This window comes from Denticeps clupeoides, unplaced genomic scaffold (genome assembly GCF_900700375.1).
Source record: "Denticeps clupeoides unplaced genomic scaffold, fDenClu1.1, whole genome shotgun sequence".
NCBI classification, from domain to species: Eukaryota; Metazoa; Chordata; class Actinopteri; order Clupeiformes; family Denticipitidae; genus Denticeps; species Denticeps clupeoides.
Window position 1 is genome coordinate 1 of NW_021629825.1, and position 23822 is coordinate 23822.

The window sequence follows — 23822 nt, forward strand, 5'->3', positions numbered from 1 at the left end:
GATGGGAGACCTTCTGGGAATACCAGGTGCTGTAAGCTTTAACTGTTGAAAAACTTTTTAAAATGAAGTTTTTTTGCATCGCTTTGTTAGTTTTTATCTAAAGTAAATTAAGAGGTATTATCACTCTGTGATGTTTTCAAGCCTAGGTTGTTTAAAGTCCAAGATTTTCAAGCAGAGATTGCTTTCGGCCATACCAGCCCAAGAACGCCCGGTCTCGTCTGATCTCGGAAGGTAAGAAGGCTTGGGCCTGGTTAGTACTTGGATAGAGGACCTCCTGGGAATACCAGGTGCTGTAAGCTTTAGCTGTTGAAAAACTTTTTAAAATGAAGTTTTTTTGCATCGCTTTGTTAGTTTTTATCTAAAGTAAGTTAAGAGGTATTTTCACTCTGTGATATGTTTTCAAGCCTAGGTTGTTTAAAGTCCAAGATTTTCAAGCAGAGATTGCTTACGGCCATACCAGCCCAAGAACGCCCGGTCTCGTCTGATCTCGGAAGCTAAGAAGGCTTGGGCCTGGTTAGTACTTGGATGGGAGACCTCCTGGCAATACCAGGTGCTGTAAGCTTTAACTGTTGAAAAACTTTTTAAAATGAAGTTTTTTTGCATCGCTTTGTTAGTTTTTATCTAAAGTAAGTTAAGAGGTATTTTCACTCTGTGATATGTTTTCAAGCCTAGGTTGTTTAAAGTACAAGATTTTCAAGCAGAGATTGCTTACGGCCATACCAGCCCAAGAACGCCCGGTCTCGTCTGATCTCGGAAGCTAAGAAGGCTTGGGCCTGGTTTGTACTTGGATGGGAGACCTCCTGGGAATACCAGGTGCTGTAAGCTTTAACTGTTGAAAAACTTTTTAAAATGAAGTTTTTTTGCATCGCTTTGTTAGTTTTTATCTAAAGTAAAATAAGAGGTATTTTCACTCTGTGATATGTTTTCAAGCCTAGGTTGTTAAAAGTCCAAGATTTTCAAGCAGAGATTGCTTACGGCCATACCAGCCCAAGAACGCCCGGTCTCGTCTGATCTCGGAAGTTAAGAAGGCTTGGGCCTGGTTAGTACTTGGATGGGAGACCTCCTGGGAATACCAGGTGCTGTAAGCTTTAACTGTTGAAAAACTTTTTAAAATGAAGTTTTTTTGCATCGCTTTGTTAGTTTTTATCTAAAGTAAGTTAAGAGGTATTTTCACTCTGTGATATGTTTTCAAACCTAGGTTGTTTAAAGTCCAAGATTTTCAAGCAGAGATTGCTTACGGCCATACCAGCCCAAGAACGCCCGGTCTCGTCTTATCTCAGAAGCTAAGTAAGCTTGGGCCTGGTTAGTACTTGGATGGGAGACCTTCTGGGAATACCAGGTGCTGTAAGCTTTAACTGTTGAAAAACTTTTTAAAATGAAGTTTTTTTGCATCGCTTTGTTAGTTTTTATCTAAAGTAAGTTAAGAGGTATTATCACTCTGTGATGTTTTCAAGCCTAGGTTGTTTAAAGTCCAAGATTTTCAAGCAGAGATTGCTTACGGCCATACCAGCCCAAGAACACCTGGTCTCGTCTGATCTCGGAAGCTAAGAAGGCTTGGGCCTGGTTAGTACTTGGATGGGAGACCTCCTGGGAATACCAGGTGCTGTAAGCTTTAACTGTTGAAAAACTTTTTAAAATGAAGTTTTTTTGCATCGCTTTAGTTTTTATCTAAAGTAAGTTAAGAGGTATTTTCACTCTGTGATATGTTTTCAAGCCTAGGTTGTTTAAAGTCCAAGATTTTCAAGCAGAGATTGCTTACGGCCATACCAGCCCAAGAACGCCCGGTCTCGTCTGATCTCGGAAGCTAAGAAGGCTTGGGCCTGGTTAGTACTTGGATGGGAGACCTCCTGGGAATACCAGGTGCTGTAAGCTTTAACTGTTGAAAAACCTTTTAAAATGAAGTTTTTTTGCATAGCTTTGTTAGTTTTTATCTAAAGTAAAATAAGAGGTATTTTCACTCTGTGATATGTTTTCAAGCCTAGGTTGTTTAAAGTCCAAGATTTTCAAGCAGAGATTGCTTACGGCCATACCAGCCCAAGAACGCCCGGTCTCGTCTGATCTCGGAAGGTAAGAAGGCTTGGGCCTGGTTAGTACTTGGATAGAGGACCTCCTGGGAATACCAGGTGCTGTAAGCTTTAGCTGTTGAAAAACTTTTTAAAATGAAGTTTTTTTGCATCGCTTTGTTAGTTTTTATCTAAAGTAAGTTAAGAGGTATTTTCACTCTGTGATATGTTTTCAAGCCTAGGTTGTTTAAAGTCCAAGATTTTCAAGCAGAGATTGCTTACGGCCATACCAGCCCAAGAACGCCCGGTCTCGTCTGATCTCGGAAGCTAAGAAGGCTTGGGCCTGGTTAGTACTTGGATGGGAGACCTCCTGGCAATACCAGGTGCTGTAAGCTTTAACTGTTGAAAAACTTTTTAAAATGAAGTTTTTTTGCATCGCTTTGTTAGTTTTTATCTAAAGTAAGTTAAGAGGTATTTTCACTCTGTGATATGTTTTCAAGCCTAGGTTGTTTAAAGTCCAAGATTTTCAAGCAGAGATTGCTTTCGGCCATACCAGCCCAAGAACGCCTGGTCTCGTCTAATCTCGGAAGCTAAGAAGGCTTGGGCCTGGTTAGTACTTGGATGGGAGACCTCCTGGGAATACCACGTGCTGTAAGCTTTAACTGTTGAAAAACCTTTTAAAATGAAGTTTTTTTGCATCGCTTTGTTAGTTTTTTTCTAAAGTAAGTTAAGAGGTATTTTCACTCTGTGATATGTTTTCAAGCCTAGGTTGTTTAAAGTCCAAGATTTTCAAGCAGAGATTGCTTACGGCCATACCAGCCCAAGAACGCCCGGTCTCGTTTGATCTCGGAAGCTAAGAAGGCTTGGGCCTGGTTTGTACTTGGATGGGAGACCTCCTGGGAATACCAGGTGCTGTAAGCTTTAACTGTTGAAAAACTTTTTAAAATGAAGTTTTTTTGCATCGCTTTGTTAGTTTTTATCTAAAGTAAGTCAAGAGGTGTTTTCACTCTGTGATATGTTTTCAAGTCTAGGTTGTTTAAAGTCCAAGATTTTCAAGCAGAGATTGCTTACGGCCATACCAGCCCAAGAACGCCCGGTCTCGTCTGATCTCGGAAGGTAAGAAGGCTTGGGCCTGGTTAGTACTTGGATAGAGGACCTCCTGGGAATACCAGGTGCTGTAAGCTTTAGCTGTTGAAAAACTTTTTAAAATGAAGTTTTTTTGCATCGCTTTGTTAGTTTTTATCTAAAGTAAGTTAAGAGGTATTTTCACTCTGTGATATGTTTTCAAGCCTAGGTTGTTTAAAGTCCAAGATTTTCAAGCAGAGATTGCTTACGGCCATACCAGCCCAAGAACGCCCGGTCTCGTCTGATCTCGGAAGCTAAGAAGGCTTGGGCCTGGTTAATACTTGGATGGGAGACCTCCTGGCAATACCACGTGCTGTAAGCTTTAACTGTTGAAAAACTTTTTAAAATGAAATTTTTTTGCATCGCTTTGTTAGTTTTTATCTAAAGTAAGTTAAGAGGTATTTTCACTCTGTGATATGTTTTCAAGCCTAGGTTGTTTAAAGTCCAAGATTTTCAAGCAGAGATTGCTTACGGCCATACCAGCCCAAGAACGCCCGGTCTCGTCTGATCTCGAAAGCTAAGAAGGCTTGGGCCTGGTTTGTACTTGGATGGGAGACCTCCTGGGAATACCAGGTGCTGTAAGCTTTAACTGTTGAAAAACTTTTTAAAATGAAGTTTTTTTGCATCGCTTTGTTAGTTTTTATCTAAAGTAAGTCAAGAGGTGTTTTCACTCTGTGATATGTTTTCAAGCCTAGGTTGTTTAAAGTCCAAGATTTTCAAGCAGAGATTGCTTACGGCCATACCAGCCCAAGAACGCCCGGTCTCGTCTGATCTCGGAAGGTAAGAAGGCTTGGGCCTGGTTAGTACTTGGATAGAGGACCTCCTGGGAATACCAGGTGCTGTAAGCTTTAGCTGTTGAAAAACTTTTTAAAATGAAGTTTTTTTGCATCGCTTTGTTAGTTTTTATCTAAAGTAAGTTAAGAGGTATTTTCACTCTGTGATATGTTTTCAAGCCTAGGTTGTTTAAAGTCCAAGATTTTCAAGCAGAGATTGCTTTCGGCCATACCAGCCCAAGAACGCCTGGTCTCGTCTAATCTCGGAAGCTAAGAAGGCTTGGGCCTGGTTAGTACTTGGATGGGAGACCTCCTGGGAATACCACGTGCTGTAAGCTTTAACTGTTGAAAAACCTTTTAAAATGAAGTTTTTTTGCATCGCTTTGTTCGTTTTTTTCTAAAGTAAGTTAAGAGGTATTTTCACTCTGTGATATGTTTTCAAGCCTAGGTTGTTTAAAGTCCAAGATTTTCAAGCAGAGATTGCTTACAGCCATACCAGCCCAAGAACGCCCGGTCTCGTCTGATCTCGGAAGCTAAGAAGGCTTGGGCCTGGTTAGTACTTGGATGGGAGACCTCCTGGGAATGCCAGGTGCTGTAAGCTTTAACTGTTGAAAAACTTTTTAAAATGAAGTTTTTTTGCATCGCTTTGTTAGTTTTTATCTAAAGTAAGTTAAGAGGTATTTTCACTCTGTGATATGTTTTCAAGCTTAGGTTGTTTAAAGTCCAAGATTTTCAAGCAGAGATTGCTTACGGCCATACTAGCCCAGGAACGCCCGGTCTCGTCTGATCTCGGAAGCTAAGAAGGCTTGGGCCTGGTTAGTACTTGGATGGGAGACCTCCTGGGAATACCAGGTGCTGTAAGCTTTAAGTGTTGAAAAACTTTTTAAAATGAAGTTTTTTTGCATCGCTTTGTTAGTTTTTATCTAAAGTAAGTTAAGAGGTATTTTCACTCTGTGATATGTTTTCAAGCCTAGGAAGTTTTTCAACAGTTAAAGCTTACAGCACCTGGCATTCCCAGGAGGTCTCCCATCCAAGTACTAACCAGGCCCAAGCCTTCTTAGCTTCCGAGATCAGACGAGACCGGGCGTTCTTGGGCTGGTATGGCCGTAAGCAATCTCTGCTTGAAAATCTTGGACTTTAAAAAACCTAGGCTTGAAAACATATCACAGAGTGAAAATACCTCTTAAATTACTTTAGAAAAAAACTAACAAAGCGATGCAAAAAAACTTCATTTTAAAAAGTTTTTCAACAGTTAAAGCTTACAGCACCTGATATTCCCAGGAGGTCTCCCATCCAAGTACTAACCAGGCCCAAGCCTTCTTAGCTTCCGAGATCAGACGAGACCGGGCGTTCTTGGTCTGGTATGGCCGTAAGCAATGTCTGCTTGAAAATCTTGGACTTTAAACAACCTAGGCTTGAAAACATATCACAGAGTGAAAATACCTCTTAACTTACTTTAGAAAAAAACTAACAAAGCGATGCAAAAAAACTTCATTTTAAAAAGATTTTCAACAGTTAAAGGACCTGGCATTCCCAGAAGGTCTCCCATCCAAGTACTAACCAGGCCCAAGCCTTCTTAGCTTCCGAGATCAGACGAGACCGGGCGTTCTTGGGCTGGTATGGCCGTAAGCAATCTCTGCTTGAAAATCTTGGACTTTAAACAACCTAGGCTTGAAAACATATCACAGAGTGAAAATACCTCTTAACTTACTTTAGAAAAAAACTAACAAAGCGATGCAAAAAAACTTCATTTTAAAAAGTTATTCAACAGTTAAAGCTTACAGCACCTGGCATTCCCAGGAGGTCTCTCATCCAAGTACTAACCAGGCCCAAGCCTTCTTAGCTTCCGAGATCAGACGAGACCGGGCGTTCTTGGGCTGGTATGGCCGTAAGCAATCTCTGCTTGAAAATCTTGGACTTTAAACAACCTAGGCTTGAAAACATATCACAGAGTGAAAATACCTCTTAACTTACTTTAGAAAAAAACTAACAAAGCGATGCAAAAAAACTTCATTTTAAAAAGTTTTTCAACAGTTAAAGCTTACAGCACCTGGCATTCCCAGGAGGTCTCCCATCCAAGTACTAACCAGGCCCAAGCCGTCTTAGCTTCCGAGATCAGATGTTCTTGGGCTGGTATGGCCGTAAGCAATCTCTGCTTGAAAATCTTGGACTTTAAACAACCTAGGCTTGAAAACATATCACAGAGTGAAAATACATCTTAACTTACTTTAGAAAAAAACTAACAAAGCGATGCAAAAAAACTTCATTTTAAAAAGTTTTTCAACAGTTAAAGGACCTGGCATTCCCAGGAGGTCTCCCATCCAAGTACTAACCAGGCCCAAGCCTTTTTAGCTTCCGAGATCAGACGAGACCGGGCGTTCTTGGGCTGGTATGGCCGTAAGCAATCTCTGCTTGAAAATCTTGGACTTTAAACAACCTAGGCTTGAAAACATATCACAGAGTGAAAATACCTCTTAACTTACTTTAGAAAAAAACTAACAAAGCGATGCAAAAAAAATTTATTTTAAAAAGTTTTTCAACAGTTAAAGCTTACAGCACCTGGTATTCCCAGGAGGTCTCCCATCCAAGTACTAACCAGGCCCAAGCCTTCTTAGCTTCCGAGATCAGACGAGACCGGGCGTACTTGGGCTGGTACGGCCGTAAGCAATCTCTGCTTGAAAAACTTGGACTTTAAACAACCTAGGCTTGAAAACATTTCACAGAGTGAAAATACCTCTTAACTTACTTTAGAAAAAAACTAACAAAGCGATGCAAAAAACTTCATTTTAAAAAGTTTTTCAACAGTTAAAGCTTACAGCACCTGGCATTCCCAGGAGGTCTCCCATCCAAGTACTAACCAGGCCCAAGCCTTCTTAGCTTCCGAGATCAGACGAGACCGGGCGTTCTTGGGCTGGTATGGCCGTAAGCAATCTCTGCTTGAAAATCTTGGACTTTAAAAAACCTAGGCTTGAAAACATATCACAGAGTGAAAATACCTCTTAAATTACTTTAGAAAAAAACTAACAAAGCGATGCAAAAAAACTTCATTTTAAAAAGTTTTTCAACAGTTAAAGCTTACAGCACCTGATATTCCCAGGAGGTCTCCCATCCAAGTACTAACCAGGCCCAAGCCTTCTTAGCTTCCGAGATCAGACGAGACCGGGCGTTCTTGGGCTGGTATGGCCGTAAGCAATGTCTGCTTGAAAATCTTGGACTTTAAACAACCTAGGCTTGAAAACATATCACAGAGTGAAAATACCTCTTAACTTACTTTAGAAAAAAACTAACAAAGCGATGCAAAAAAACTTCATTTTAAAAAGATTTTCAACAGTTAAAGGACCTGGCATTCCCAGAAGGTCTCCCATCCAAGTACTAACCAGGCCCAAGCCTTCTTAGCTTCCGAGATCAGACGAGACCGGGCGTTCTTGGGCTGGTATGGCCGTAAGCAATCTCTGCTTGAAAATCTTGGACTTTAAACAACCTAGGCTTGAAAACATATCACAGAGTGAAAATACCTCTTAACTTACTTGAGAAAAAAACTAACAAAGCGATGCAAAAAAACTTCATTTTAAAAAGTTTTTCAACAGTTAAAGCTTACAGCACCTGGCATTCCCAGGATATCTCCCATCCAAGTACTAACCAGGCCCAAGCCGTCTTAGCTTCCGAGATCAGACGTTCTTGGGCTGGTATGGCCGTAAGCAATCTCTGCTTGAAAATCTTGGACTTTAAACAACCTAAGCTTGAAAACATATCACAGAGTGAAAATACCTCTTAACTTACTTTAGAAAAAAACTAACAAAGCGATGCAAAAAAACTTCATTTTAAAAAGTTTTTCAACAGTTAAAGCTTACAGCACCTGGCATTCCCAGGAGGTCTCTTATCCAAGTACTAACCAGCCCCAAGCCTTCTTAGCTTCCGAGATCAGACGAGTCCGGGCGTTCTTGGGCTGGTATGGCCGTAAGCAATCTCTGCTTGAAAATCTTGGACTTTAAACAACCTAGGCTTGAAAACATATCACAGAGTGAAAATACCTCTTAACTTACTTTAGATAAAAACTAACAAAGCGATGCAAAAAAACTTCATTTTAAAAAGTTTTTCAACAGTTAAAGGACCTGGCATTCCCAGAAGGTCTCCCATCCAAGTACTAACCAGGCCCAAGCCTTCTTAGCTTCCGAGATCAGACGAGACCGGGCGTTCTTGGGCTGGTATGGCCGTAAGCAATCTCTTCTTGAAAATCTTGGACTTTAAACAACCTAGGCTTGAAAACATATCACAGAGTGAAAATACCTCTTAACTTACTTGAGAAAAAAACTAACAAAGCGATGCAAAAAAACTTCATTTTAAAAAGTTTTTCAACAGTTAAAGCTTACAACACCTGGCATTCCCAGGAGGTCTCCCATCCAAGTACTAACCAGGCCCAAGCCATCTTAGCTTCCGAGATCAGACGTTCTTGGGCTGGTATGGCTGTAAGCAATCTCTGCTTGAAAATCTTGGACTTTTAACAACCTAAGCTTGAAAACATATCACAGAGTGAAAATACCTCTTAACTTACTTTAGAAAAAAACTAACAAAGCGATGCAAAAAAACTTCATTTTAAAAAGTTTTTCAACAGTTAAAGCTTACAGCACCTGGCATTCCCAGGAGGTCTCATATCCAAGTACTAACCAGGCCCAAGCCTTCTTAGCTTCCGAGATCAGACGAGACCGGGCGTACTTGGGCTGGTACGGCCGTAAGCAATCTCTGCTTGAAAAACTTGGACTTTAAACAACCTAGGCTTGAAAACATTTCACAGAGTGAAAATACCTCTTAACTTACTTTAGAAAAAAACTAACAAAGCGATGCAAAAAACTTCATTTTAAAAAGTTTTTCAACAGTTAAAGCTTACAGCACCTGGCATTCCCAGGAGGTCTCCCATCCAAGTAGTAACCAGGCCCAAGCCTTCTTAGCTTTCGAGATCAGACGAGACCGGGCGTTCTTGGGCTGGTATGGCCGTAAGCAATCTCTGCTTGAAAATCTTGGACTTTAAAAAACCTAGGCTTGAAAACATATCACAGAGTGAAAATACCTCTTAACTTACTTTAGAAAAAAACTAACAAAGCGATGCAAAAAAACTTCATTTTAAAAAGTTTTTCAACAGTTAAAGCTTACAGCACCTGGTATTCCCAGGAGGTCTCCCATCCAAGTACTAACCAGGCCCAAGCCTTATTAGCTTCTGAGATCCAGATTATATCAGATTTGCATTTAGGCATCTAGACGTGGTGAAAACAATTTTCTGAAGTCCAAACCGGTCATTAGAATTTGGGTAAAAGAATATTTAAGTTGTTTTGGACGAGACACAGTTGGAGTTTTTAGAAACTGGTGATCTACTGTCATGCACAACCATATGTAGGGTTTACCAGGTCTGAAAAAGAGAAAAGATCCGGTTAGCAACAGTTGTGTAGACAAAAAGCCTTGTTGATGTCACAGGATAAAGGGCAGACTCAAAATGTCAGAACAACCAATGTATGTGGACAGTGTTGGGGAGTGACGGAATGCATGTAAGTAGTTATAATAATATACTTTATGTCAAAAATGATTGATGGCATATCTGTATGAGGAAAAAGCGCGTGATTTATGACCATCTACCCTTCTACATTCAAGCCTTCTCCACCGGACACCGTGCGCGTAATTTATGACCTCCTTCCCTTCTCCCCTTCTCCACCGGACACCCTGCGCGTAATTTATGACCTCCTTCCTTCCTTCCCCCTCCAGACATCTGTTATGCAAGACAAAGCATGCTCCCGCGATGTCCATTCTTACATAAACACTTAGACAGGCTTTTAAAAAAAAACAGATGTCTTATCACTTGTTTACAAACTGGCTGTTGTGGGAGAGGTCATAAACCGGTATACCGCTACTTTTAAAACAGAAACCTTATTTTTAAGTGTATGGTTTTACTCAACTACTGTTTCAGTGTTTAACACGTTTAAACACAATACTTACACAAACTTATTTTAAAAATACAAACGCATACGCTATTCATATACTGACTGAATATGGTAGAATCCCATTTTGTATGTAGGAAGCATCACAGCACCTTCTGGCCCCACTCTATTGCTCTCTCCCTTGTGTCGCTTTACAGATGTCATATACACTTAGACTAACTTTTAAAACATGTTTCCTTATCACTTGTTTACAAGTTGTTTTCAGTCGTTTTTTTCCAAAAGATACATCACACAATGGTATGTAGGAGGCATCACATCACTGACACGCACACACACACACGCGCGTGCACACACACACACACACACAGACTTTTTCTTTTTCTTGCTAAAATAAAACTAATAACACTGTTTTATGAACAAACCTTTCTCACAGAAACGTTAACAAACTATAATTTCTATTTAATTGAACCACACACAGACTTCTGTTTATCAAACTGATTTATTTATGAACATGAATAAACTTCTCAAATCCTACTTTAAAACCACTATTCTTTTTAATCATGTTTTTTTTTTTTTTTTTCCACTTTGGATTATGTAATGATAATATTGAAAAATATACCTACACACTTCTAACCACTTTTTGTAGTTGTTGTAGTTCACATCAGACATATATATATTTTAGACACGATTTTTAATTTTATTATCAAGTAACTTTCTCAAAATTTCTAAATAAATTTCTTATGTTAACAATTTCATATTTTCTAAAATCGTATCAAGGGGTCTGATTTTTAGAGAGGGGGGTTGCGACTTTTAGGGCTATAATATCAAGAATTTAAAGTTTCAGTTATTTTTTTCTACAGTATATTTGTATTTTTTTAAACCTTCTGATGCTGAAGGGCTTCACTGTTCATAGATTTACTATTTGTATGATTGACACACAACACACACACACACACACACACACACACATACAGAAAACAGACTTTTTCTTTTCCTTGCTAAAATAAAAACTAATCGTCACGCTGTTTATGAACAAGCCAGAGGTATTTCATTTATGGTTTTCAGATGATATGACACACAAAACGTTAATAAACTATAATTTTTATTTAGTTGAACCATACACAGGCTTTTGTTTATCAAACTGATATATTTATGATCATGAACATTTTTTTTTTTCAAGATTCTTTTCAGAAAATAAAATCCTACATTATTAACAATGTTAATTTCCTCTGAAACTATCCCAGCTTGTGACCGCTCCTCATTGGCAGTAACAAGATCTTCACCACCCAGCAGATAACCAACTACTATTTAGTGCTCGCTTGAAACTGATGTTTGCAAAAATGACCATTGTTGGTGGTTTACGACCCCTCACATCAATGACACAGACCCACAGTTCACACACCCTTAGACTATCTTTTAAAACAGAAACCTTGTTTTTCACTCAAGGTTTTAACTCAACCATCAGTCATTTTCCAAAAGATACATCACATAATGGTATGTAGGAAGCATCACACCATTGACACAGGACATAACCTGTACACACACACACACATACACAAACAGACTTTTTCTTTTCCTTGCTAAAATAAAACTAATCATAATGCTGATTTATGAACATGCCTGAGGTATTTCATCTATGGTTTTCAGATGATATGACACACAAAACGTTAATAAACTATAATTTTTCTTTAGTTGAACCATACACTGATTGATAATGAATAAACAAACAATGAATTACATAATGTTTTTAACACCTTCTGTTTTTCTACGAAAAGGTTTTAAGGTGCAGTAGGACTTTTATCAAACTGATATATTTATGAACATGAAAATGTTGTATTTTTTTTTCAAGATTCTTTTCAGAAATAAAATCCTACATTTATTAACAATGTTAATTTCCTCTGAAACTATCCCAGCTTGTGACCGCTCCTCATTTGCAGTAACAAGGTCTTCACCACCCAGCAGATAACCAACTACTATTTAGTGCTCGCTTGAAACTGATGTTTGCAAAAATGACCATTGTTGATTGTTTACGACCCCTCACATCAATGACACAGACCCACAGTTCACACACCCTTAGACTATCTTTTAAAACAGAAACCTTGTTTTTCACTCAAGGTTTTAACTCAACCATCAGTCATTTTCCAAAAGATACATCACATAATGGTATGTAGGAAGCATCACACCATTGACACAGGACATAACCTGTACACACACACACACACATACACAAACAGACTTTTTCTTTTCCTTGCTAAAATAAAACTAATCATAATGCTGATTTATGAACAAGCCTGAGGTATTTCATCTATGGTTTTCAGATGATATGACACACAAAACGTTAATAAACTATAATTTTTCTTTAGTTGAACCATACACTGATTGATAATGAATAAACAAACAATGAATTACATAATGTTTTTAACACCTTCTGTTTTTCTACGAAAAGGTTTTAAGGTGCAGTAGGACTTTTATCAAACTGATATATTTATGAACATGAAAATGTTGTATTTTTTTTTCAAGATTCTTTTCAGAAATATAATCCTACATTTATTAACAATGTTAATTTCCTCTGAAACTATCCCAGCTTGTGACCGCTCCTCATTTGCAGTAACAAGGTCTTCACCACCCAGCAGATAACCAACTACTATTTAGTGCTCGCTTGAAACTGATGTTTGCAAAAATGACCATTGTTGATGGTTTACGACCCCTCACATCAATGACACAGACCCACAGTTCACACACCCTTAGACTATCTTTTAAAACAGAAACCTTGTTTTTCACTCAAGGATTTACTCAACCTATTGTTTCAGTGTTAAACACATACTAAACACAATACTAATTTTAATACAACGCAAACACTGTTAATATACTTACTGAATATGTTATCCCATCAGTCATTTTCCAAAAGATACATCAGATAATGGTATGTAGGAAGCATCACACCATTGACACAGGACATAACCTGTTCACACACACACACAAACAGACTTTTTCTTTTCCTTGCTAAAATAAAACTAATCATAATGCTGATTTATGAACAAACCTTTCTCCAAAGGTGTCTCATCTATGGTTTTCAGATGATATGCCACACAAAAACTAATTGTAACACTGTTTTATGAACAAACCGTTCTCCAAAGGTGTCTCATCTTTGGTTTGCCGCACAAAAACGTTAACAAACTATAATTTCTATTTAACGAACCTCACACAGACTTCTGTTTATCAAACTGATATATTTATGAACATGAAAAAACTTTTCAACATTCTTTTTAATCATGTTTTTCCACTATGGATTATGTAATGATAATATTGAAAAATATACCTACACACTTTCTAACCACTTTTTAATATAGTTCACATCAGACATATATATATTTTAGACATGATTTTTCATATTATTATCAAGTAACTTCAAATAAATTTCTCATGTTAACAATTTCATATTTTCTGAAATCGTATCAAGGGGTGTGATTTTTAGGGAGGGGGCTTGCAACTTTAGGGCTATAATAACAAAGAATTTAAAGTTTCATTTATTTGTATATTTTTTCTACAGTATATTTGTATTTTTTTTTTATCCTTCTGATGCTGAAGTGCTTCATTGTTTGTAGATTTTCTATCTGTATGATTGATTCTCGCTGGTCATATTATTAGGTAGACCTCGTTAGTACTCGGGTGGACCACCTTATGCCTTTAGAACCACCTTATTCTTCATGGCATAGCCTCAAAAAAGGGGTGGAAATATTCCTCAGATATATTGGTCCATAGAGACATGATAGCATCATGTAGCTGCGGCAGATTTGTCTGCTGGCTGTCTATGATATCCAAAGCCAATATCCGAAGGTGTTCTGTTTGGATCGAGACCTGGTGAATGTAGAGTATAGCGAACTCAATGTCCTGTTCAAGTAACTAGTCTGAGATGGTTTGAGCTTTGTGACTTGGTGTATTATGCTGTATTTAAGTAGCCATCAAAAAGGGGATACACTGTGGTAATAAGGGGATGGACATGTCAGCAGCAATACTAATTTATGTGTACATCTATGGTATTTATCAGACAGCCTTATCCAGAGTGACTTACAATCGGTAGTTACATGGACAGTCCCCCTGAGAGACCAACACCAGCCTGAACCACTAGATCCAGGGTCGGATGCATCCATGCTTACATGTTGATTACACCACATTTTGACCCTACCAGCTGAATGTTAAATAGTTTTGATAATTCTCCAATCTTCAGTTTTCTAGTTAATAATGTAGAATAAAAAAATAATAATAATAAAATAAAAAATTTAAATATACTTTTTGGCATTTACTGTCAGTGTTACTCTTCCACAAATAACTTAAAAATACTAAAGATCCTTCAATACAAATCAGATATTTTAAACTTGATGTGACAATGACAAAATGCACTTTAAACCTTGCCACCACATATCTTTTTAAACACAACACAATATATGTTTTAATGCAACCCAGCAACATTACTTCATGGCCATTTACAAGAACCCTCTAAGGTGTCAGTGCTGAACTGTTTGGTTGAAAAACTTAAATCCCCCCCAAAAATCCAATAATTGGCTAACAATTGGCATAAACATATGAGGTGCTGCTTTTCTAATGCTTGCAAAAACAAAAAAAAACAAACAAACAAAAAAAACACTAAGTTTACTAAATAATGAGGTTACAAGTCTTATCAGTGAACAATACCGAGATAATTATTATAAAAATTATTATAAAAATTCCTCGCACTCATACTGTACTTGGAGAAAATGGAATGTTTTGTGGTAACGTTTGGCACTGTTACGCGCTATATTACGCACACTTGTGCTTGCTCTGGAACGGGCAGATGGTCGTCCTGGTGGCAGCGCAGATCAGACAGCCGTGTATACATTTATTTTAACAAAGTAACTGTATTCTGATTATCTCTCATTTAAACGGTACATGCATTCCGTCACTCCCCGACACTGTCCTCATACATTGGTTGTTCTGACATTTTGAGTCTGCCCTTTATCCTGTGACATCAACAAGGCTTTTTGTCTACACAACTGTTGCTAACCGGATCTTTTCTCTTTTTCAGACCTGGTAAACCCTACATATGGTTGTGCATGACAGTAGATCACCAGTTTCGAAAACTGCAATCGTGTCTCGTCCAGAACCACTTAAATATTCTTTTACCCCCATTCTAATGACTGGTTTGGAGTTCAGAAAATTGTTTTCACCACGTCTAGATGAGCTGTTTGTGTTAACCTACATGTAAAAGGAAAGGCCAGGCTGTATTTGACAGCACTGTTTAACCCCACTTAAAACCAATTTAAACGAGTACAAATTGTATTATACTGAATACATAAAAACTATATGCAATCACAATAATAAACATAACCAGTAAAAAATCCATAACCTGATTGAAACTGAAGGGAATTGATTTGTGGTTATGGGTCAGAAACTACATAAAACAGTGAAAAAAGGGGATTCTTCAGTCTGCTTAATGCTGATAAAATAACCGTAATCAAATACTTTTATCCAAAACTAATTCCTACAATGCAAAAAACATTCAGCAAAATATAAACTCGTAAATAAATGTATTTACCAATCCACAATATCACCACAATGTATAATATTAAAAGGAGAAATAAGTCAAACAAAATGCACTTCTAAGTCCTTGCCAGACAGAGGTCTCTCATCTGAAAAAGAATAGGTGGACGACCCTAAAATGAATGAAATAATATCTAAATGCTGTTAACAGCCATTGAAAATTATTAAATCAGATGCCTCTTTCAGTCCAGCACAGATAGAAAGCTCTGATAAGGTTGTGGATAAGCCATTCACACGATAAAAGAGGACTTTACATCATGATTTGATGTTTACTATGTGCTATTCAGGGTATTCAAGGAGAATTGAAGTCAGCGTCAGCACACATAACAGAGGATGGAGAGAGATCTAAATAAATTATATATACATACAGTGGAGGAAATAATTATTTGACCCCTCGCTGATTTTGTAAGTTTGTCCAATGACAAAGAAATGAAAAGTCTCAGAACAGTATCATTTTAATGGTAGGTTTATTTTAACAGTGACAGATAGCACATCAAAAGGAAAAAAGACTTAATACTTAGTGGCAAAACCCTTGTTTGCAAGCACAGAGGTCAAACGTTTCTTGTAGTTGATGACCAAGTTTGCACACAGTTTAGGAGGAATTTTGGTCCACTCCTCTTTGCAGATCATCTCTAAATCACTAGGTTTCGAGGCTGTCTCTGTGCAACTTTGAGCTTCAGCTCCCTCCATAGGTTTTCTATTGTATTAAAGTCAGGAGATTGACTAGGCCACTCCATGACCTTAATGTGCTTCTTTTTGAGTGACACCTTTGTTGCCTTTGCTGTATGTTTTGGGTCATTGTCGTGCTGGAACACCATCCATCCCCACTGTCAAGCATAGAGGTGGAAATATTTTGCTTTTGGGGTGTTTTTCTACTAAGGGCACAGGACAGCTTCACCGACGGGAAAATGGACGGAGCCATGTATCGTAAAATCCTGAGCGACAACCTCCTTCCCCCTGCGGGGAAATTGACAATGGGTCATGGATGGTGTGCTGACGCTGACTTCAATTCTCCTTGAATACCCTGAATAGCACATAGTAAACATCAAATCATGATGTAAAGTCCTCTTTTATCGTGTGAATGGCTTATCCACAACCTTATCAGAGCTTTCTATCTGTGCTGGACTGAAAGAGGCATCTGATTTAATAATTTTCAATGGCTGTTAACAGCATTTAGATATTATTTCATTCATTTTAGGGTCGTCCACCTATTCTTTTTCAGATGAGAGACCTCTGTATGGCAAGGACTTAGAAGTGCATTTTGTTTGACTTATTTCTCCTTTTAATATTATACATTGTGGTGATATTGTGGATTGGTAAATACATTTATTTACGAGTTTATATTTTGCTGAATGTTTTTTGCATTGTAGGAATTAGTTTTGGATAAAAGTATTTGATTACGGTTATTTTATCAGCATTAAGCAGACTGAAGAATCCCCTTTTTTCACTGTTTTATGTAGTTTCTGACCCATAACCACAAATCAATTCCCTTCAGTTTCAATCAGGTTATGGATTTTTTACTGGTTATGTTTATTATTGTGATTGCATATAGTTTTTATGTATTCAGTATAATACAATTTGTACTCGTTTAAATTGGTTTTAAGTGGGGTTAAACAGTGCTGTCAAATACAGCCTGGCCTTTCCTTTTACATGTAGGTTAACACAAACAGCTCATCTAGACGTGGTGAAAACAATTTTCTGAACTCCAAACCAGTCATTAGAATGGGGGTAAAAGAATATTTAAGTGGTTCTGGACGAGACACGATTGCAGTTTTCGAAACTGGTGATCTACTGTCATGCACAACCATATGTAGGGTTTACCAGGTCTGAAAAAGAGAAAAGATCCGGTTAGCAACAGTTGTGTAGACAAAAAGCCTTGTTGATGTCACAGGATAAAGGGCAGACTCAAAATGTCAGAACAACCAATGTATGAGGACAGTGTCGGGGAGTGACGGAATGCATGTACCGTTTAAATGAGAGATAATCAGAATACAGTTACTTTGTTAAAATAAATGTATACACGGCTGTCTGATCTGCGCTGCCACCAGGACGACCATCTGCCCGTTCCAGAGCAAGCACAAGTGTGCGTAATATAGCGCGTAACAGTGCCAAACGTTACCACAAAACATTCCATTTTCTCCAAGTACAGTATGAGTGCGAGGAATTTTTATAATAATTTTTATAATAATTATCTCGGTATTGTTCACTGATAAGACTTGTAACCTCATTATTTAGTAAACTTAGTGTTTTTTTTGTTTGTTTGTTTTTTTTTGTTTTTGCAAGCATTAGAAAAAGCAGCACCTCATATGTTTATGCCAATTGTTAGCCAATTATTGGATTTTTGGGGGGGATTTAAGTTTTTCAACCAAACAGTTCAGCACTGACACCTTAGAGGGTTCTTGTAAATGGCCATGAAGTAATGTTGCTGGGTTGCATTAAAACATATATTGTGTTGTGTTTAAAAAGATATGTGGTGGCAAGGTTTAAAGTGCATTTTGTCATTGTCACATCAAGTTTAAAATATCTGATTTGTATTGAAGGATCTTTAGTATTTTTAAGTTATTTGTGGAAGAGTAACACTGACAGTAAATGCCAAAAAGTATATTTAAATTTTTTATTTTATTATTATTTTTTTTTTTATTCTACATTATTAACTAGAAAACTGAAGATTGGAGAATTATCAAAACTATTTAACATTCAGCTGGTAGGGTCAAAATGTGGTGTAATCAACATGTAAGCATGGATGCATCCGACCCTGGATCTAGTGGTTCAGGCTGGTGTTGGTCTCTCAGGGGGACTGTCCATGTAACTACCGATTGTAAGTCACTCTGGATAAGGCTGTCTGATAAATACCATAGATGTACACATAAATTAGTATTGCTGCTGACATGTCCATCCCCTTATTACCACAGTGTATCCCCTTTTTGATGGCTACTTAAATACAGCATAATACACCAAGTCACAAAGCTCAAACCATCTCAGACTAGTTACTTGAACAGGACATTGAGTTCGCTATACTCTACATTCACCAGGTCTCGATCCAAACAGAACACCTTCGGATATTGGCTTTGGATATCATAGACAGCCAGCAGACAAATCTGCCGCAGCTACATGATGCTATCATGTCTCTATGGACCAATATATCTGAGGAATATTTCCACCCCTTTTTTGAGGCTATGCCATGAAGAATAAGGTGGTTCTAAAGGCATAAGGTGGTCCACCCGAGTACTAACGAGGTCTACCTAATAATATGACCAGCGAGAATCAATCATACAGATAGAAAATCTACAAACAATGAAGCACTTCAGCATCAGAAGGATAAAAAAAAAATACAAATATACTGTAGAAAAAAATATACAAATAAATGAAACTTTAAATTCTTTGTTATTATAGCCCTAAAGTTGCAAGCCCCCTCCCTAAAAATCACACCCCTTGATACGATTTCAGAAAATATGAAATTGTTAACATGAGAAATTTATTTGAAGTTACTTGATAATAATATGAAAAATCATGTCTAAAATATATATATGTCTGATATGAACTATATTAAAAAGTGGTTAGAAAGTGTGTAGGTATATTTTTCAATATTATCATTACATAATCCATAGTGGAAAAACATGATTAAAAAGAATGTTGAAAAGTTTTTTCATGTTCATAAATATATCAGTTTGATAAACAGAAGTCTGTGTGAGGTTCGTTAAATAGAAATTATAGTTTGTTAACGTTTTTGTGCGGCAAACCAAAGATGAGACACCTTTGGAGAACGGTTTGTTCATAAAACAGTGTTACAATTAGTTTTTGTGTGGCATATCATCTGAAAACCATAGATGAGACACCTTTGGAGAAAGGTTTGTTCATAAATCAGCATTATGATTAGTTTTATTTTAGCAAGGAAAAGAAAAAGTCTGTTTGTGTGTGTGTGTGAACAGGTTATGTCCTGTGTCAATGGTGTGATGCTTCCTACATACCATTATCTGATGTATCTTTTGGAAAATGACTGATGGGATAACATATTCAGTAAGTATATGAACAGTGTTTGCGTTGTATTAAAATTAGTATTGTGTTTAGTATGTGTTTAACACTGAAACAATAGGTTGAGTAAAACCTTGAGTGAAAAACATGGTTTCTGTTTTAAAAGATAGTCTAAGGGTGTGTGAACTGTGGGTCTGTGTCATTGATGTGAGGGGTCGTAAACCATCAACAATGGTCATTTTTGCAAACATCAGTTTCCAGCGAGCACTAAATAGTAGTTGGTTATCTGCTGGGTGGTGAAGACCTTGTTACTGCAAATGAGGAGCGGTCACAAGCTGGGATAGTTTCAGAGGAAATTAACATTGTTAATAAATGTAGGATTATATTTCTGAAAAGAATCTTGAAAAAAAAATACAACATTTTCATGTTCATAAATATATCAGTTTGATAAAAGTCCTACTGCACCTTAAAACCTTTTCGTAGAAAAACAGAAGGTGTTAAAAACATTATGTAATTCATTGTTTGTTTATTCATTATCAATCAGTGTATGGTTCAACTAAAGAAAAATTATAGTTTATTAACGTTTTGTGTGTCATATCATCTGAAAACCATAGATGAAATACCTCAGGCTTGTTCATAAATCAGCATTATGATTAGTTTTATTTTAGCAAGGAAAAGAAAAAGTCTGTTTGTGTATGTGTGTGTGTGTGTGTACAGGTTATGTCCTGTGTCAATGGTGTGATGCTTCCTACATACCATTATGTGATGTATCTTTTGGAAAATGACTGATGGTTGAGTTAAAACCTTGAGTGAAAAACAAGGTTTCTGTTTTAAAAGATAGTCTAAGGGTGTGTGAACTGTGGGTCTGTGTCATTGATGTGAGGGGTCGTAAACAATCAACAATGGTCATTTTTGCAAACATCAGTTTCAAGCGAGCACTAAATAGTAGTTGGTTATCTGCTGGGTGGTGAAGACCTTGTTACTGCAAATGAGGAGCGGTCACAAGCTGGGATAGTTTCAGAGGAAATTAACATTGTTAATAAATGTAGGATTATATTTCTGAAAAGAATCTTGAAAAAAAAAATACAACATTTTCATGTTCATAAATATATCAGTTTGATAAAAGTCCTACTGCACCTTAAAACCTTTTCGTAGAAAAACAGAAGGTGTTAAAAACATTATGTAATTCATTGTTTGTTTATTCATTATCAATCAGTGTATGGTTCAACTAAAGAAAAATTATAGTTTATTAACGTTTTGTGTGTCATATCATCTGAAAACCATAGATGAAATACCTCAGGCTTGTTCATAAATCAGCATTATGATTAGTTTTATTTTAGCAAGGAAAAGAAAAAGTCTGTTTGTGTATGTGTGTGTGTGTGTGTACAGGTTATGTCCTGTGTCAATGGTGTGATGCTTCCTACATACCATTATGTGATGTATCTTTTGGAAAATGACTGATGGTTGAGTTAAAACCTTGAGTGAAAAACAAGGTTTCTGTTTTAAAAGATAGTCTAAGGGTGTGTGAACTGTGGGTCTGTGTCATTGATGTGAGGGGTCGTAAACAATCAACAATGGTCATTTTTGCAAACATCAGTTTCAAGCGAGCACTAAATAGTAGTTGGTTATCTGCTGGGTGGTGAAGACCTTGTTACTGCAAATGAGGAGCGGTCACAAGCTGGGATAGTTTCAGAGGAAATTAACATTGTTAATAAATGTAGGATTTTATTTCTGAAAAGAATCTTGAAAAAAAATACAACATTTTCATGTTCATAAATATATCAGTTTGATAAAAGTCCTACTGCACCTTAAAACCTTTTCGTAGAAAAACAGAAGGTGTTAAAAACATTATGTAATTCATTGTTTGTTTATTCATTATCAATCAGTGTATGGTTCAACTAAAGAAAAATTATAGTTTATTAACGTTTTGTGTGTCATATCATCTGAAAACCATAGATGAAATACCTCAGGCATGTTCATAAATCAGCATTATGATTAGTTTTATTTTAGCAAGGAAAAGAAAAAGTCTGTTTGTGTATGTGTGTGTGTGTGTACAGGTTATGTCCTGTGTCAATGGTGTGATGCTTCCTACATACCATTATGTGATGTATCTTTTGGAAAATGACTGATGGTTGAGTTAAAACCTTGAGTGAAAAACAAGGTTTCTGTTTTAAAAGATAGTCTAAGGGTGTGTGAACTGTGGGTCTGTGTCATTGATGTGAGGGGTCGTAAACCACCAACAATGGTCATTTTTGCAAACATCAGTTTCAAGCGAGCACTAAATAGTAGTTGGTTATCTGCTGGGTGGTGAAGATCTTGTTACTGCCAATGAGGAGCGGTCACAAGCTGGGATAGTTTCAGAGGAAATTAACATTGTTAATAATGTAGGATTTTATTTTCTGAAAAGAATCTTGAAAAAAAAAAATGTTCATGATCATAAATATATCAGTTTGATAAACAAAAGCCTGTGTATGGTTCAACTAAATAAAAATTATAGTTTATTAACGTTTTGTGTGTCATATCATCTGAAAACCATAAATGAAATACCTCTGGCTTGTTCATAAACAGCGTGACGATTAGTTTTTATTTTAGCAAGGAAAAGAAAAAGTCTGTTTTCTGTATGTGTGTGTGTGTGTGTGTGTGTGTGTGTGTGTGTGTGTTGTGTGTCAATCATACAAATAGTAAATCTATGAACAGTGAAGCCCTTCAGCATCAGAAGGTTTAAAAAAATACAAATATACTGTAGAAAAAAATAACTGAAACTTTAAATTCTTGATATTATAGCCCTAAAAGTCGCAACCCCCCTCTCTAAAAATCAGACCCCTTGATACGATTTTAGAAAATATGAAATTGTTAACATAAGAAATTTATTTAGAAATTTTGAGAAAGTTACTTGATAATAAAATTAAAAATCGTGTCTAAAATATATATATGTCTGATGTGAACTACAACAACTACAAAAAGTGGTTAGAAGTGTGTAGGTATATTTTTCAATATTATCATTACATAATCCAAAGTGGAAAAAAAAAAAAAAAAAACATGATTAAAAAGAATAGTGGTTTTAAAGTAGGATTTGAGAAGTTTTTTCATGTTCATAAATAAATCAGTTTGATAAACAGAAGTCTGTGTGTGGTTCAATTAAATAGAAATTATAGTTTGTTAACGTTTCTGTGAGAAAGGTTTGTTCATAAAACAGTGTTATTAGTTTTATTTTAGCAAGAAAAAGAAAAAGTCTGTGTGTGTGTGTGTGTGTGTGCGCGCGCGTGTGTGTGTGTGCGTGTCAGTGATGTGATGCCTCCTACATACCATTGTGTGATGTATCTTTTGGAAAAAAACGACTGAAAACAACTTGTAAACAAGTGATAAGGAAACATGTTTTAAAAGTTAGTCTAAGTGTATATGACATCTGTAAAGCGACACAAGGGAGAGAGCAATAGAGTGGGGCCAGAAGGTGCTGTGATGCTTCCTACATACAAAATGGGATTCTACCATATTCAGTCAGTATATGAATAGCGTATGCGTTTGTATTTTTAAAATAAGTTTGTGTAAGTATTGTGTTTAAACGTGTTAAACACTGAAACAGTAGTTGAGTAAAACCATACACTTAAAAATAAGGTTTCTGTTTTAAAAGTAGAGGTATACCGGTTTATGACCTCTCCCACAACAGCCAGTTTGTAAACAAGTGATAAGACATCTGTTTTTTTTAAAAGCCTGTCTAAGTGTTTATGTAAGAATGGACATCGCGGGAGCATGCTTTGTCTTGCATAACAGATGTCTGGAGGGGGAAGGAAGGAAGGAGGTCATAAATTACGCGCAGGGTGTCCGGTGGAGAAGGGGAGAAGGGAAGGAGGTCATAAATTACGCGCACGGTGTCCGGTGGAGAAGGCTTGAATGTAGAAGGGTAGATGGTCATAAATCACGCGCTTTTTCCTCATACAGATATGCCATCAATCATTTTTGACATAAAGTATATTATTATAACTACTCATGTACCGTTTAAATGAGTGATAATCCGAATACAGTTACTTTGCTAAAATAAATGTATACACGGCTGTCTGATCAGCGCTGCCACCAGGACGACCATCTGCCCGTTCCAGAGCAAGCACAAGTGTGCGTAATAGTGCGCGTAACAGTGCTAAACGTTACCACAAAACATTCCATTTTCTCCAAGTACAGTATGAGTGCGAGGAATAATTAATTCATGCATTTTTATAATAATTTTTTTATAATTATCTCGGTATTGTTCACTGATAAGACCTGATAAGACCTCATTATTTAGTAAACTTAGTGTTTGTTTTTTTGTAAGCATTAGAAAAGCAGCACCTCATATGTTTATGCCAATTGTTAGCCAATTATTGGATTTTTTGGGGGGATTTAAGTTTTTCAACCAAACAGTTCAGCACTGACACCTTAGAGGGTTCTTGTAAATGGCCATGAAGTAATGTTGC

General features: G+C 36.9%; 20 non-coding genes and 14 pseudogenes across 20 annotated transcripts; 18 read left to right on the top strand and 16 right to left on the bottom strand.

Annotated features, from left to right (window-relative positions):
- The first annotated feature begins 180 nt into the window (after positions 1-180).
- Positions 181-299, top strand: LOC114775345 (uncharacterized; annotated as a pseudogene).
- A 144-nt stretch (positions 300-443) lies between these two features.
- LOC114775337 (5S ribosomal RNA) lies at positions 444-562 on the top strand. The gene has a single exon (XR_003744999.1). It is a non-coding gene; the product is annotated as a 5S ribosomal RNA (ribosomal RNA).
- A 144-nt stretch (positions 563-706) lies between these two features.
- LOC114775331 (5S ribosomal RNA) lies at positions 707-825 on the top strand. Its single transcript, XR_003744993.1, has one exon. It is a non-coding gene; the product is annotated as a 5S ribosomal RNA (ribosomal RNA).
- A 144-nt stretch (positions 826-969) lies between these two features.
- On the top strand, positions 970-1088 carry LOC114775328 (5S ribosomal RNA). The gene has a single exon (XR_003744990.1). It is a non-coding gene; the product is annotated as a 5S ribosomal RNA (ribosomal RNA).
- Positions 1089-1232: 144 nt separating this feature from the next.
- LOC114775346 (uncharacterized) lies at positions 1233-1351 on the top strand (annotated as a pseudogene).
- Positions 1352-1493: 142 nt separating this feature from the next.
- LOC114775350 (5S ribosomal RNA) lies at positions 1494-1612 on the top strand. Its single transcript, XR_003745008.1, has one exon. It is a non-coding gene; the product is annotated as a 5S ribosomal RNA (ribosomal RNA).
- Positions 1613-1753: 141 nt separating this feature from the next.
- On the top strand, positions 1754-1872 carry LOC114775339 (5S ribosomal RNA). Its single transcript, XR_003745001.1, has one exon. It is a non-coding gene; the product is annotated as a 5S ribosomal RNA (ribosomal RNA).
- Positions 1873-2016: 144 nt separating this feature from the next.
- LOC114775342 (5S ribosomal RNA) lies at positions 2017-2135 on the top strand. Its single transcript, XR_003745004.1, has one exon. It is a non-coding gene; the product is annotated as a 5S ribosomal RNA (ribosomal RNA).
- Positions 2136-2279: 144 nt separating this feature from the next.
- LOC114775338 (5S ribosomal RNA) lies at positions 2280-2398 on the top strand. The gene has a single exon (XR_003745000.1). It is a non-coding gene; the product is annotated as a 5S ribosomal RNA (ribosomal RNA).
- A 144-nt stretch (positions 2399-2542) lies between these two features.
- LOC114775349 (uncharacterized) lies at positions 2543-2661 on the top strand (annotated as a pseudogene).
- A 144-nt stretch (positions 2662-2805) lies between these two features.
- On the top strand, positions 2806-2924 carry LOC114775333 (5S ribosomal RNA). The gene has a single exon (XR_003744995.1). It is a non-coding gene; the product is annotated as a 5S ribosomal RNA (ribosomal RNA).
- Positions 2925-3068: 144 nt separating this feature from the next.
- Positions 3069-3187, top strand: LOC114775343 (5S ribosomal RNA). The gene has a single exon (XR_003745005.1). It is a non-coding gene; the product is annotated as a 5S ribosomal RNA (ribosomal RNA).
- A 144-nt stretch (positions 3188-3331) lies between these two features.
- On the top strand, positions 3332-3450 carry LOC114775348 (uncharacterized; annotated as a pseudogene).
- Positions 3451-3594: 144 nt separating this feature from the next.
- Positions 3595-3713, top strand: LOC114775335 (5S ribosomal RNA). Its single transcript, XR_003744997.1, has one exon. It is a non-coding gene; the product is annotated as a 5S ribosomal RNA (ribosomal RNA).
- Positions 3714-3857: 144 nt separating this feature from the next.
- LOC114775344 (5S ribosomal RNA) lies at positions 3858-3976 on the top strand. The gene has a single exon (XR_003745006.1). It is a non-coding gene; the product is annotated as a 5S ribosomal RNA (ribosomal RNA).
- A 144-nt stretch (positions 3977-4120) lies between these two features.
- On the top strand, positions 4121-4239 carry LOC114775351 (uncharacterized; annotated as a pseudogene).
- Positions 4240-4383: 144 nt separating this feature from the next.
- LOC114775330 (5S ribosomal RNA) lies at positions 4384-4502 on the top strand. The gene has a single exon (XR_003744992.1). It is a non-coding gene; the product is annotated as a 5S ribosomal RNA (ribosomal RNA).
- A 144-nt stretch (positions 4503-4646) lies between these two features.
- LOC114775332 (5S ribosomal RNA) lies at positions 4647-4765 on the top strand. The gene has a single exon (XR_003744994.1). It is a non-coding gene; the product is annotated as a 5S ribosomal RNA (ribosomal RNA).
- A 129-nt stretch (positions 4766-4894) lies between these two features.
- Positions 4895-5013, bottom strand: LOC114775360 (5S ribosomal RNA). Its single transcript, XR_003745009.1, has one exon. It is a non-coding gene; the product is annotated as a 5S ribosomal RNA (ribosomal RNA).
- Positions 5014-5157: 144 nt separating this feature from the next.
- LOC114775336 (5S ribosomal RNA) lies at positions 5158-5276 on the bottom strand. Its single transcript, XR_003744998.1, has one exon. It is a non-coding gene; the product is annotated as a 5S ribosomal RNA (ribosomal RNA).
- Positions 5277-5413: 137 nt separating this feature from the next.
- On the bottom strand, positions 5414-5532 carry LOC114775354 (uncharacterized; annotated as a pseudogene).
- Positions 5533-5676: 144 nt separating this feature from the next.
- Positions 5677-5795, bottom strand: LOC114775340 (5S ribosomal RNA). The gene has a single exon (XR_003745002.1). It is a non-coding gene; the product is annotated as a 5S ribosomal RNA (ribosomal RNA).
- Positions 5796-5939: 144 nt separating this feature from the next.
- LOC114775352 (uncharacterized) lies at positions 5940-6048 on the bottom strand (annotated as a pseudogene).
- Positions 6049-6185: 137 nt separating this feature from the next.
- Positions 6186-6304, bottom strand: LOC114775357 (uncharacterized; annotated as a pseudogene).
- A 144-nt stretch (positions 6305-6448) lies between these two features.
- On the bottom strand, positions 6449-6567 carry LOC114775334 (5S ribosomal RNA). Its single transcript, XR_003744996.1, has one exon. It is a non-coding gene; the product is annotated as a 5S ribosomal RNA (ribosomal RNA).
- A 143-nt stretch (positions 6568-6710) lies between these two features.
- LOC114775361 (5S ribosomal RNA) lies at positions 6711-6829 on the bottom strand. Its single transcript, XR_003745010.1, has one exon. It is a non-coding gene; the product is annotated as a 5S ribosomal RNA (ribosomal RNA).
- Positions 6830-6973: 144 nt separating this feature from the next.
- Positions 6974-7092, bottom strand: LOC114775329 (5S ribosomal RNA). Its single transcript, XR_003744991.1, has one exon. It is a non-coding gene; the product is annotated as a 5S ribosomal RNA (ribosomal RNA).
- A 137-nt stretch (positions 7093-7229) lies between these two features.
- Positions 7230-7348, bottom strand: LOC114775355 (uncharacterized; annotated as a pseudogene).
- Positions 7349-7492: 144 nt separating this feature from the next.
- LOC114775359 (uncharacterized) lies at positions 7493-7601 on the bottom strand (annotated as a pseudogene).
- A 144-nt stretch (positions 7602-7745) lies between these two features.
- LOC114775353 (uncharacterized) lies at positions 7746-7864 on the bottom strand (annotated as a pseudogene).
- Positions 7865-8001: 137 nt separating this feature from the next.
- On the bottom strand, positions 8002-8120 carry LOC114775356 (uncharacterized; annotated as a pseudogene).
- A 144-nt stretch (positions 8121-8264) lies between these two features.
- On the bottom strand, positions 8265-8373 carry LOC114775358 (uncharacterized; annotated as a pseudogene).
- Positions 8374-8517: 144 nt separating this feature from the next.
- On the bottom strand, positions 8518-8636 carry LOC114775347 (uncharacterized; annotated as a pseudogene).
- A 143-nt stretch (positions 8637-8779) lies between these two features.
- On the bottom strand, positions 8780-8898 carry LOC114775341 (5S ribosomal RNA). Its single transcript, XR_003745003.1, has one exon. It is a non-coding gene; the product is annotated as a 5S ribosomal RNA (ribosomal RNA).
- Positions 8899-23822: the final 14924 nt, after the last annotated feature.